General features: G+C 37.3%; 1 non-coding gene and 1 pseudogene across 1 annotated transcript; one reads left to right on the top strand and one right to left on the bottom strand.

Annotated features, from left to right (window-relative positions):
* Positions 1-12,967, top strand: part of LOC127898877 (uncharacterized) — a 147,233-nt pseudogene that overhangs the window by 124,047 nt on the left and 10,219 nt on the right.
* Positions 12,443-12,546, bottom strand: LOC127898980 (small nucleolar RNA R71). Its single transcript, XR_008050748.1, has one exon. It is a non-coding gene; the product is annotated as a small nucleolar RNA R71 (small nucleolar RNA).

Raw genomic sequence — 12,967 nt, 5'->3', positions numbered from 1 at the left:
TCGCACGATCCGAGGACCCTTCCTCTTAATTTTCACCACCCACTGTGATGGTAGTCCTCCAATCGCTTCAAAAATTCATGCCTTTAACAAGGAAAGATATGAAGTCAAAAAACGTGTCATTATATAATTATTATAACAAAACTAAGTTATAAAAAAAAATTCTTTACTCACATGCACTGCAGACGTAAAGCCGTAAAAATTGTATTTCTCAATTCTATGCAAGGAATTTTCTCCGCTTGCCCTCTTAAATTTATTGGCTTCGCCGTTCAATGCATTATCAATGCTTTCATATATTGTTTCCCATGACAAACGACCCCATGGACAACTTCGAAAGTGATTTATGTCATCTACCTCATTAAGCAAATTAAAATTGATTTGACAATGATCTTTTCTTTCGTTTAGTACTCTATCAACAAAGTAAAACATGGCGATTTTTAGCGCATCAGTGTCATCCATAGTCTTGAAGTCTAAGTTCATAAATCTTTGCTCGAACTAGCCAAGATTTATATAGCGATTCCTGCCTCCAAAATACTTCTTAAGTAACCTATGCATTGTTTTATGCTTCGTCAGGACGACAACTTCGCCATAGCAAAGTCTTGTTACTAGGCATCACTCTCCAATCGATAGCCGCATCAAATGGTCGCCAACTTAAAATCATAACTCATCTTTTTCATTTCCAGCACCATGGGACACTTGCCGAAGCAATATATTGTGCACAATTACGCCACTTAATGGATAGCTTCGGCATTGTAGGAAATGCCCAAATATATTTTCTTTGAACAGTTGCAACTATTACTTTATTAATTTTTCCCGGATGGCATTAACAATGACATTTAATTTGCACATACTCGTGATACGCCCAGAAAAGTGATCAGCATAAGGTATCTTCATCATTCCCAGTTCTTTCCTCGGTCCAGGTGGGTTATGCAATGCTATTTTTGATTTGCCAATTAATCTGGTACAAGTTAAAACTATTACATATTAATAAATTATGAACAAAAGCCAAAAAATAAATGGTGTTGTTGTCGCACCAAGAGGTGCTGCCTCATGGCGTGACGGCGTTCCTGTCGCACCAAGAAGCAACACCAAGCACAATGTCTCTTGGTGTGACAAGCACCAAGAGGCAACACCAAGTGCGCATGAGTTGCGCACAGGCTGGCACGCGTAGCAGCGCGCGGTATGCACATATTGCGTGCGCGAGGCTGCGCCTGTCGGATGCGTGCGACACGCTCATCCTGCGCGCGCGGATAGGCATGTCCTGTGCATCTCGCATGCGACAGGCGCGGCCTCGCGTGAGCGAGATGCTCTTGCCGCACGCATCTCACTTGCAACAGGTGCGGCCTCGGCGCGGGATGCAACATGGCCTTCCCTTCCACTTCCATTTCCCTTCCCTTTCTTTCCCTTCTTTTTCCCATATGCATCTCACCCACCACCTTCATTAAACACCAATAACAGCCCAAATACTCAATCCAATAACAACAACAACGGGTTTTGAATAACTCACCTAGGGTTTCCAATTTTTGTCTTTGATTTTAGAGATCTCTGAAGATTTTCAACGTGATTTAGCTTGTTTCAACCACCGATAACTTCCTTCGCTGCCGATCTATGCCGCCGACAATGTATACGGGATTCTGATGATGAGATTTTGGTAAGAGGGGGAGGAATTTGGCTTGAGAGAAACATGAGAATGATGAGGGTAATTTCGTCCACAATTTGGTGATTTGGCTAATGTTAATAGAAAAAATTCAGGGGGGTTAAAGTTTAAAAATGCATAAATTTAATGGCCATTTTTGTAAATTTCCCGGGGGATTTAGGGGTAGAGGAACAGAGTTTTGTATGTTGGGGTCGCTGCTTATTCTTTATCAATCATGCCTTGAGCTCAAGGGCTATCTTATGCTCTTCTTCGACAGTTTCAACGTGTGCAGATGTTTCTTCCTAACACTGCTTCTCCTATGTTTTGGGAATTGCCTCAATTGGGTTAGTTTAAGCTTAATTGTGACCCCGCGGCCAATGCCCAGTGAGTATGGCTAGTTGTGGGGCTCTGATTTGCAGTCACAAAGGTTTAGTTATGTTAGCAGGGACTAACATTGGTGTTTTTTCCAATGCCATGAATGTGGCTGAGGCGAAGGCCTTACGTTTTGGTTTATGACTCGCAAAATAGGTTGGTTTGTCTCCGTTGATTAGAGTCGAACTTGTTGCATTTTTCTTAGCTCATCTAAGGGCAGCAAAGTACGAGAATTGGTCTTTGTTGGATTATAGCTGAAATACAACAATTCTTATACCAAAGCATGACTTCCGAATTCAACATATTTCAAGGACCTGCAATCAAGCTGCAGGTGGCTTAGCTAAGTTTGCACTTCATTTTTGTAGTTCTTTTGTTTTGATTGAATATTTTCAACAAAAATTAACTTGTTATTTTTAAGGTTCTTTATCCTGATTTAATGAGAATTTTTCTTTTTAAAAAAGGAAAAAAGAAAAAAAACCCCATCAGCATTTTGGGGATTTTATTTAGTGGATTATATTTTTTTGGTTTAAACCACCCAGTTTCCGGCTACCGCATTGAGTCCCGATTAATTCGGATTCGGGGTATAGTCACAATTAAGGCTCCTTATCCCTCCTAAATGGTGTGTTTAGCAGGAATCAAACCTGAGAACTCTTCCACTTATCCAACTTGCGTTGCCAACTGAGCCACAATTGTTTTATTTGATTACGATTATATTTGGAGTAAATTTGGGATGACAAAAGAAATTATGTAATATTTTAAGAAGGTTTAATAATAAAATGGGTTTTAAAAGTATAAAAGAGGGATGCTGATAGTTCCACTCCTTGGTAAAATGCCATGGACCCGATGGTAATTTGAAAACGACTTGTTTGGACCCACGCTCTCAACTTTTAGCTTATGATTTAATAGCTCAACGTTTAGATCCAGCCAACTGTTAGTATTTCATTTGTTAGGAGACCATGCACTATTTGATTTTAAAAATGAAAATTTTAACAAACGGACCAATTGGAATCGACCGTCGAGGCATCCACCAATTAACAACGGTCAACTATTAACAGAAAGCTAGACATAACCCAGCCTGCATGTCGCGGCAATTGATTAACATTTATCGTTATTAGGTAAACATGCTGAGGCCGTTTAATAAAAATACGACTTAATATATAGATTGAAGCGACGCGATACAATTGTTTACCGTGACAATTTAGACCAATTCAAATAGGAAAAACCTTGTGGTATCCGTATGCTGACCCTTTTTTTTGTTTTAAAAAAGGCCTTCACTTGAGATGATCATCCACAAATTACATTACTCTTATCTTATCCCCGGCCTCGAAACTCAAAACATGCCAAATTCCATTTCTATTATCTGTCTCGCCACTCTAGTAATATGTTGCTTTAGCTTGTTGCTTAATTCTCATAGCCTTTTTGCTCATGCAAAAGAGGCAGATCGTCTCTCATTGCTTGCGATGAAGTCACAGCTTCAGGATACACTTGGAGTTACAAGTTCATGGAACATTCTATAAACTTATGCCAATGGACAGGCGTGACTTGTGGTCATCGGCGTCAACGGGTAACCGGGTTGGATCTTAGACACCAAAGCGTAGGAGGAGTTTTATCTCCTTTTGTTGGGAATCTCAACTTCCTCAGGTCCATCAATCTCCCAAACAACAGCTTCCGTGGCAAAATTCCTCATGAAGTTGGTAATTTGTTCAGGCTTCAAAATCTAACATTGACCAATAATTATTTTTTGGGCAAAATACTAACCGACTTGTCCCATTGCTCTAACCTCATGAAGTTTGAGGCTTCTAACAACAAGCTTGAGGGAGAAATCCCAGTAAAGATCAGTAACTTGTTGATGCTTCAGATATTAAATATTGCTGAAAATCATCTAAAAGGACAGCTTCCAGCTTCTATTGGGAATCTTTCAGCTCTCCAAGAAATTGATGTTAGAGGGAATAGATTGGGTGGGAGAATTCCAAGCACCATAAGCCATGTAAGAAACTTGATCAGTTTCAATGTAGCTTATAATCAATTCTCTGGTATGATTCCTCCTATTTATAACATCTCTTCCCTTCAATATATTTTTATACATACAAACAGATTCCATGGAAGTGTACCCCTTGATAATGGAGTCAATCTTCCAAACCTGAGATATTTTAGCATCAGTGGAAACAATCTTACTGGTTCACTCCAAGATTCATTGTCCAACGCTACAAATCTTCAGGGACTTGAAATTAATCGAAATCTTTTCAGTGGGAAAGTGTCAATTAATTTTAGCAGACTTCAGAATCTTTCACGGCTAAATCTAGGGGAAAATAACTTGGGAACTGGGACAACAAATGATCTTGATTTTATAACCCTTCTAACAAATTGTACCAAATTGGAAGTGCTTGATTTACACTCAAATCGATTTGGAGGAGTGCTACCTTTTTCTTTAGCCAACCTCTCCACAACAATGACCGAAATTGCCATTGGAAGCAACCAGATATCAGACACTATTCCTGATGTGATAGCAAATCTTGTGAATCTAAATGCACTTGGTGTGGAGTCTAACCAATTAGCTGGTACCATACCTCTTGCAATTGGTGAGCTAAAAAGCATACAAATATTATTCTTAAATGAAAACTTTTTACGCGGGACCATTCCCTCCTCTCTAGGTAATCTAACATTGTTGACTCAACTTATACTGGAAGTCAATAACTTGCAAGGTAAGATACCCCCTTCCAATGGCAATTGTCAGAATTTGATCTTGTTGACCACCCGTAAAAATAAGCTCAGTGGTATTGTGCCTCGACAACTCCTCCGCATCATAACCCTTTCAGTTTTACTGGACCTGTCTGATAATCTTCTCAGCGGCCATTTTCCTACAAAAGTAGGCAACTTAAAGAATCTCGTTTCATTGGATATTTCTAGTAACATGTTTTCTGGTGAGATTCCGACTACTCTAGGTGGTTGTACAAGCTTAGAATATCTTGGTATGCAGGACAATTCTTTTACTATAAGTATTCCATCCACTTTGAGTTCCTTGAAAAGCATTACAGAACTTGATCTCTCTCGCAATAATTTATCAGGTCATATTCCACAGTATCTTGAGAATCTTTCTTTTTTGTTATTCTTAAACATGTCATACAATCACTTTGAGGGCAAGGTACCAATAGAATGCTGAAAAGTCAAAGAATGGCTTGCAAAATTCAAAAGACAAAGTTGGTGGGCTTGTCAATTTCAAATGGCAAGGTTGGTGGCACGATTTTGTTAAAGTTGCATGGAGGAAAAATGTGATGGTTATCTAGAAGCCAGTTGATTTTTAAAAAATTGTTGATTTTGTTGCCCAATAAATTGATTTTCCATTCTAAATTCAATTTGTCAATTTGGCAAGTAGTAGCCAAATTGAAGGTGGTAGGTGAGCTACGGTTCCTATAAATAGAAAGGCCATTGTTCATTTGTAGTGCATCCAAATTTGTGAGATTACCAAGTGAGTTTTGGTAGAGAAATTCCTTAGGTGCTAAGAAATTTGGGTGTATTGGGTATTGAATTTTTTGTTTAGAGTTTTTCCACTTTTATAAAGCCCCATAGTTAGTAAAATTATCTTCTAATCTTTGCCCGTGGACGTAGACATTATGCCGAACCACGTAAATCATTGTGTTCTATTTTCTTTGCATTTATTTATCACCACATTTATATTTCTCCAGAAGTCACAGTATTAGTAATTGCTCAACCCGCGTTTCCGCAATAAGTGGTATCAGAGCCGACGGTTCGTACGTGGGGGGATACGATACTATTCATGTATACGGTATTGTTCACGTATACGGTACTATTTCCATATACGGTACTGTTCATAAATACGGTAGAAATGGCCATTTATACTTGGGAGACAGTCTATTGTAAGTAGTGTGTATTTTTGCATGTCTACGAAAGTTCTGTCAACAAGGCGATAAAAGTTTAAGGATTCTGGTTTTTAATTGGGATCGAGTTCCCTTCCCGTCTCTTGAAAACTTTCTTGATGCATTTATTCACATGATATAAACATCATCGAGGTTTTTTTTTAAGTGTAAATAGTTGTTGAAGAAACTGATCATTTGAGATAAAAAGGATGGCAGAGGCGTCTGCGTCGTCGTCGTCTTCATTAGCAATGACTACTGTGACTAATGCAAAGTTTGAAGTGGAGAAATTCGATGGTGCCAATAATTTTAGTATGTGGCAATGTGAGGTGTTGGATGTCTTATGTCAGCAAGAGTTGGACATTGCTCTTGAAGAAAAGCCTGACATGATGGATGACAAGGAATGGATAAAGATCAACAGACAGGCATGTGGTACTATTCGCCTATGTTTGGCTAATGATCAGAAATACTCTGTCATGAGGGAGACAATGGCAAAGAAATTGTGGGAGACACTGAAAGAAATGTATATGAATAAAAGCCTTGAAAATATGCTTTATATGAAAAAGAAACTCTATCGTTTCACATACACACCTGGCATGTCAATAAAAGACCATGTGAACTCATTCAACAAAATATTAGCATATTTGCTAAATTTGGATGAGCAAATTGAAGATGAAGATAAGGCACTATTGTTGTTGAATTCCCTTCCTGATGAATATGATCATCTCACCACTACTTTGCTTCATGAGAAGGACAGTGTCATATTAGATGTTGTATACAGTGCACTGTACAACTCTGAGATCATAAAGAAAGACAGAAAGGATCACAGAGATACAGTAGCATAAGCATTGACAGCGAGAGGTCGTTCGCAAAGCCGCAAACCTGGAAAAAGAAGCAAGTCTAAAGGGAGGCCTGCCAAAGATGAGTGTGCTTTTGTCGTGAGAAAGGGCATTGGAAAAAGAATTGTCCTAAATTACAAAAGGGCAAGGCTACTTCTGATGCATGTGTAGCAGAACATGATAAGTGTTGAGTGTTAGAAAATGTATATTTATAAAGGAGAAAATCGTCATTTTACATTTCAAGGATTACTAACAACCCTTACTTTTATGTATTTAAGGTTCTTGTAATTTAATTATGTGTGTTTTATTTTAATTAAGTATTTTGTGTATTTTAGGGGCATCATAGTCATTTCACAATAAACGAGAGATCAAACGGCAAAACGGACATCACTTTTGAACCTAGGACGGTTGAAAACTTTAGAAGGAGCATAAAAGGAAAATGACATTGTTCACATGTACGGTACTATTCACATGTACGGTACTATCTACGTTACTGTTCACGACACTGTTCACATAGACGGATCGATGACGTGGCATTGACCAATGATGTGATATTAACTGATGAGGTGTCATGATCCTGTTAGTCTAAAATTCTTATGAACTGTTGATGGTAACGTGGCAGCATATTAGTGGACCAAAACTTGCGCGTACGGTACATGCATTACACAGGATTATTTTCAACCAAACCGCGTTACTGTTCAAAGCTGGGTCAAACCGTGTTACTGTTCAAACAGCGTGGTCAAACCGCGTACTGTTAATTGATGACGTGGCGCAATCTTGAGCATCCAAAATATTTTTAATCTGATGGCCATGATTTACTCAATCTATAAAAAGGGGGCCTCCCCCCCTAATTTGATATCTCTGAATCTATTTTTGGGATCCATTTTCTATAATTCCTTCTCCATCTTGTATTTTCTATGTATTTTAATAAATTCTCATTTTGCCCTTAGTTCAATTATGAGTGGCTAGTTTTCTTTCAAGCTTGGGTTAAAGATAAAGTCTCAACATGTGTCATGGGCTTTATTTGGTAAATTTACTTTCTCTTCCCCTCTAATTTTTGTGGATGTTTTGACTTCTTGTCGATAAATAATATTAATCTTGTCTAGTACCGCATTGGTTTCACCGGCCCCCTAGTACAAGGTTATTATTATTTGGCACGATAAGCCCTTATCACCATATTGATTAGAGCGTGGTTCATGAAGTGTGGATTCCCCCCTCATGATTTAATTGGCATTAATAAAGAATATTTAGCTCATGGTGCATGTTGATACGGATCCGGATACCCAAGTGCTTCATTTCAATAGATCTATCTTCAATTTATTCTCGCCATTTTAATTTAAGTTTTAGAATATTCCAAATCAATTTCACCAGAAATTCAACCACCCATTTACAAAATTAATTCTACACACAATTAAAATCCACCTCCTCGTGGGATCGACACTTGTCACCATTAGTCTATTCTACAATAGATTCGTGCACTTGCGAGTTCAATAAAATTTACACAACAATGAGGAGTCAGAATTTAGTCTGGTTGGCATGACATTGATATGTCACTCAGATGAGTGGATTTTGGATTCAGGTTGTACTTATCGTATGTGTCCTAACAAGGGCTGGTTTTCTAGCTTAAAAAGCTAGACGGTGGAGTTATTTTTATGGGAAATGACAATGCTTGTAAAACCATAGGAATGGGTACAATCCAATTAAAGAATCATGAAGGCTCAATCCAAGTCTTGACGGATGTTCGCTATGTACCAAGCTTGAAGAAAAATCTCATCTCATTAGGAGTCCTAGAATCTAAAGGGCTCACAATCACTTTGAGAGATAGATTGTTGAAGGTAGTAGCTAGGGCACTGACGGTGATGAAAGGCACAAGCAGAAATAACTTGTATTATTTTCAAGGAAATACAATTATTGGATCAGCATCAACAGTTTCTGGAAAAGATGCAAATTCAGAAGCAACCAAATTGTGGCATATGCGTTTGGGACATGCTGGTGAAAAAGCTTTGCAGACTTTGGCGAAGCAAGGCTTATTGAAAGGTACAAATTCTTACAAATTAGAATTTTGTGAACATTATATTCTAGGCAAGCAGACAAGGGTAAAGTTTGGTTCAGCAATTCACGATACAAAATGAATTGTGGACTATGTTCACAGTGATGTGTGGGGACCTACCAAAATAGCTTCTTTGGGAGGTATGCACTATTTTGTTACTTTTGTTGATGATTATTCAAGAAAAGTGTGGGTGTATTTGATGAAGAATAAGAATGAAGTTTTGGGCATATTTTTTAAATAGAAGAAAATGGTCGAGACTTAGACTAGTTGAAAGATCAAAAGACTTCGTTCAGACAATGGTGGTGAGTACAAGAATGATCCATTTCTTCAAATATGCCAAGATGAGGGTATTGTGCGACACTTCACTGTTCCAGATACACCACAACAAAATGGGGTGGCAGAACGCATGAACCGAACTATACTGGAGAAAGTTCTGTGTATGTTGTCCAATGCTGGATTGGGCAAAGCGTTTTGGGCTGAGGCAGTTGTATATGCGTGACATCTTATCAACCGTTTGCCATCAACTGCAATTGAGGGCAGAACACTCATGGAGTTGTGGACTGGTAAACCTGCTATTGATTATGATTATTTACATGTTTTTGGTTCCACTGCTTAGTATCATGTAAAGGAATCTAAATTAGACCCAAGAGCAAAAAAAGTATTGTTCATGGGTATAACTGGTAGAGTAAAAGGATACCGTCTCTGGTGTCCTGTTACGAAGAAGATTATTTTCAGCAGAGATGTAACTTTTGATGAATTAACCATGTTGAAACAAAAATATTCTCAAGAGAATGAGAAAACCAGTAAAACTTTGCAACATGTGGAGTTTGAAAATGTTAAAGTTGATCCAGCTGGTGTCGATGAGATGGATAGTGATTCTCTATCGACAGAAGATGATGAAGAGGTTCTGACTCAGGAACCTTCACAGCAACAAGATTCAATTGCATATAGACGGCCACACAGAGAGATTCGCAGACCTTATCACTTTATTGATATGGTGGCCTATGCACTTCCAATTGTAGATGATGATGTTCCTTCCACTTACAGAGAAACAGTAAGTAACCCAGAAAGTATACAGTAGAAGAAAGCAATGAACGAAGAAATGCAGTCCCTTCACAAAAATGAAACTTGGGAGTTAGTTATACTGGCCAAGGAAAAGAAGGCAATTGGGTGCAAATGGGTATATGCAAAAAAAGAAGGATTTTCTCATAAAAATGAAATTCGATACAAGGCTAGATTGGTAGCGAATGGTTACGCTCAGAAGGAATGAATAGACTACAATGAGGTATTTTCTCCAGTTGTGAAACACTTGTCTATTCGAATTTTGCTAGCCTTGGTTACGCAAATTGATCTTGAACTAGTTCAACTTGATGTAAAAACTGCATTTTTACACAGTGATTTGGAAGAGAAAATCTACATGACTCAACCAAATGGATTCAAGGTTGCTGGAAAAGAAAATTGGGTTTGCAAATTGACAAAGTCGCTTTATGGGTTGAAACAATTGTTGAGTGTTAGAAAATGTATATTTATAAAGGAGAAAATCATCATTTTACATTTCAAGTCTTACTAACAACCCTTACTTTTATGTATTTAAGGTTCTTGTAATTTAATTATGTGTGTTTTATTTTAATTAAGTATTTTGTGTATTTTAGGGGCATCATATTCATTTCACAATAAACGAGAGATCAAACGGCAAAACGGACATCATTTTTGAACTCAGGACGGTCGAAAACCTTAGGGGGAGCATAAAAAAAATGGTATTGTTCACATATACGGTACTATTCACTTGTACGGTACTGTCTACGTTACTGTTCACGACACCGTTCACATAGACGGATCAATGACGTGGCATTGACCAATGATGTGGCATTGACTGATGAGGTGTCATGATCCTGTTGGCCTAAAATTCTTATGTACTGTTGATGGTGACGTGGCAGCATATTAGTGGACCAAAAAATGCGCGTACGGTACATGCAACTCATGGGATTATTTTCAACCAAACCGCGTCACTGTTCAAACTGCGTGGTCAAATCGTGTTATTGTTCACGCGTACTGTTGACTGATGACGTGGCGCAATCCTGAGCGTCTAAACTGTTTTTAATCCGATGGCCATGATTTACTCAATGTATCTATAAAAATGAGACCTCTCCCCCCTAATTTGGCATCTCTGAATCCATTTTTGGACTCCATTTTCTGTAATTCCTTCTCTATCTTGTATTTTCTACGTATTTTAATAAATTTCCATTTTACCCCTAGTTCAATTATAAGTAGCTAATTTTCTTTCAAGCTTGGGTTGAATGTGAAGTCTCAACATGTGTCATGAGCTTTATTTGGTAAATTTATTTTCTCTTCCCCTCTAGTTTTTGTGGATGTTTTGACTTCTCGTCGACAAATAATAATAATCTTGTCTAGATATCGCCTTGGTTTCACCGGCTCTCTAATACAAGGTTATTATTATTTGGCACGATAAGCCCTTAGCACCATATTGATTAGAGTGTTGTTCATGAGGTGTGGATTCCCCCTTCATGATTTAATTGACATTAATAATGAATATTTAGCCCATGGTGCATGTTGATACGGATCCAGATACCCAAGTACGTCATTTTAATAGATTTCACTTTAATTTATTCTCGTCATTTCAATTCCAATTTTAGAATAATCTAAGTTACTTTCACCACAAATCTAACCACCTTCATACAAAATTAATTCTACATATAATTAAAATCCACCTCCTCGTGGGATCGACACTTGTTACCATTAATCTATTCTACAATAGATTCGTGCACTTGCGAATTCAATAAAATTTGCACAACAAGTTTTTGGCACCGTTACCGGGGAGGTAAGTAATTTTAATTCATATAATTAATTTTTGTGAATAATTCCATTTAATTGTTTTCTTGTATTTTTTTCTTTTAAAGAAAAAAAGAAAAAAAAAAGTGAATTTTCATTTAGAGGTTAGTATTTCTTTTCTTTTTCTCTTCTTTAAACTTCTGTAATTTAATTTTCAATTTATTTTTCTTTGTAAATTTTTTTTTGTTTATCTTATTAATTTATTTTTAGTTAATTTATTTCACGTATTTGTTTTTGTGTATTTTTATAGAAAGGTTGTAACAGCGTGATAAGGTTAGTATCGTAATTTCTCCTTTTTCTTTATTTTTATTCGTTTTGTTCCCATTTATTTTTTGTTCTTTGCATTCATGGTCGTAGGTCATTATTACCTAATCTTGAACATATAGACCTTGAACTAGAAAAAACACTTCGCACACACAAGCACATTAAAAATAAATTTGGAATGGATTTACAAGCACCACAGGAGAGGCTATTTGAGGACTATTTTAGTCCCTTAGCTAATTTGAGCACATTATGTATAAGATACCCAAATGTAGCTGCTAAGAGTTTTGAACTAAAACCTAGTGTGCTAAATTGTCTCCCAACATTTTATGGCCTAGAAAATAAGGACCCATATAATCATCTTAATTATTTTCATGCCATTTGTCAAACTTTTAAATATGAAAATTTTTCAGACGATGATGTTAAACTCATATTATTCTCATTTTCGTTAAAGGATAGAGCTCGTTCATGGTTAAATATTTTGCCTGCTAATAGCATTACATCATGGGAACAAATGGTAACGAAATTTTTGAATAAATATTTCCCAGTGCATAAAACCGATACCATTCGCAGGGAAATTTCAGAGTTTACACATAGAGAAGACGAGCAGTTTTTCGAAACATGGGAGCGATTCAATGGGCTACTCTTGAAGTGTCCACATCATGGGTACGAGAAATAGCACCAATACCAATACTTTTTGGAGGGATTATTGTCGAATCTGCAAGAATGGTTAATGGCAACAAGTGGAGGAGAGCTAATGTCAAAAAGTGCATCAGAGATTTGGGAATTCTTCCATCGACAAGCGGATAATTCCCAACAACGGAGTCGATAACTTAGGAACACTAAAAGAATTAAGGGAGTAAATGAGGTTCACATTGGCGAATCAAGTTCAGAAATTAAAGAAGTCAAAGCGATAATTGAAGGTCTTTCTCGACAAATAGCATCATTATCGACTGCTAAATCAACAGAACCACATGACCATGACTCATACTCAGATTAAGCCAATGCCATAGGTGTAATGAGAAAACCATCGAATTACAACCCATACTCTAACACGTATAACCCTGGATGGAGAGACCACCCCAATTTT

This window comes from Citrus sinensis, chromosome 7, assembly GCF_022201045.2.
Source record: "Citrus sinensis cultivar Valencia sweet orange chromosome 7, DVS_A1.0, whole genome shotgun sequence".
In the NCBI taxonomy this organism is placed as follows: Eukaryota; Viridiplantae; Streptophyta; class Magnoliopsida; order Sapindales; family Rutaceae; genus Citrus; species Citrus sinensis.
This window is presented reverse-complemented; position numbering and strand designations above follow the sequence as displayed.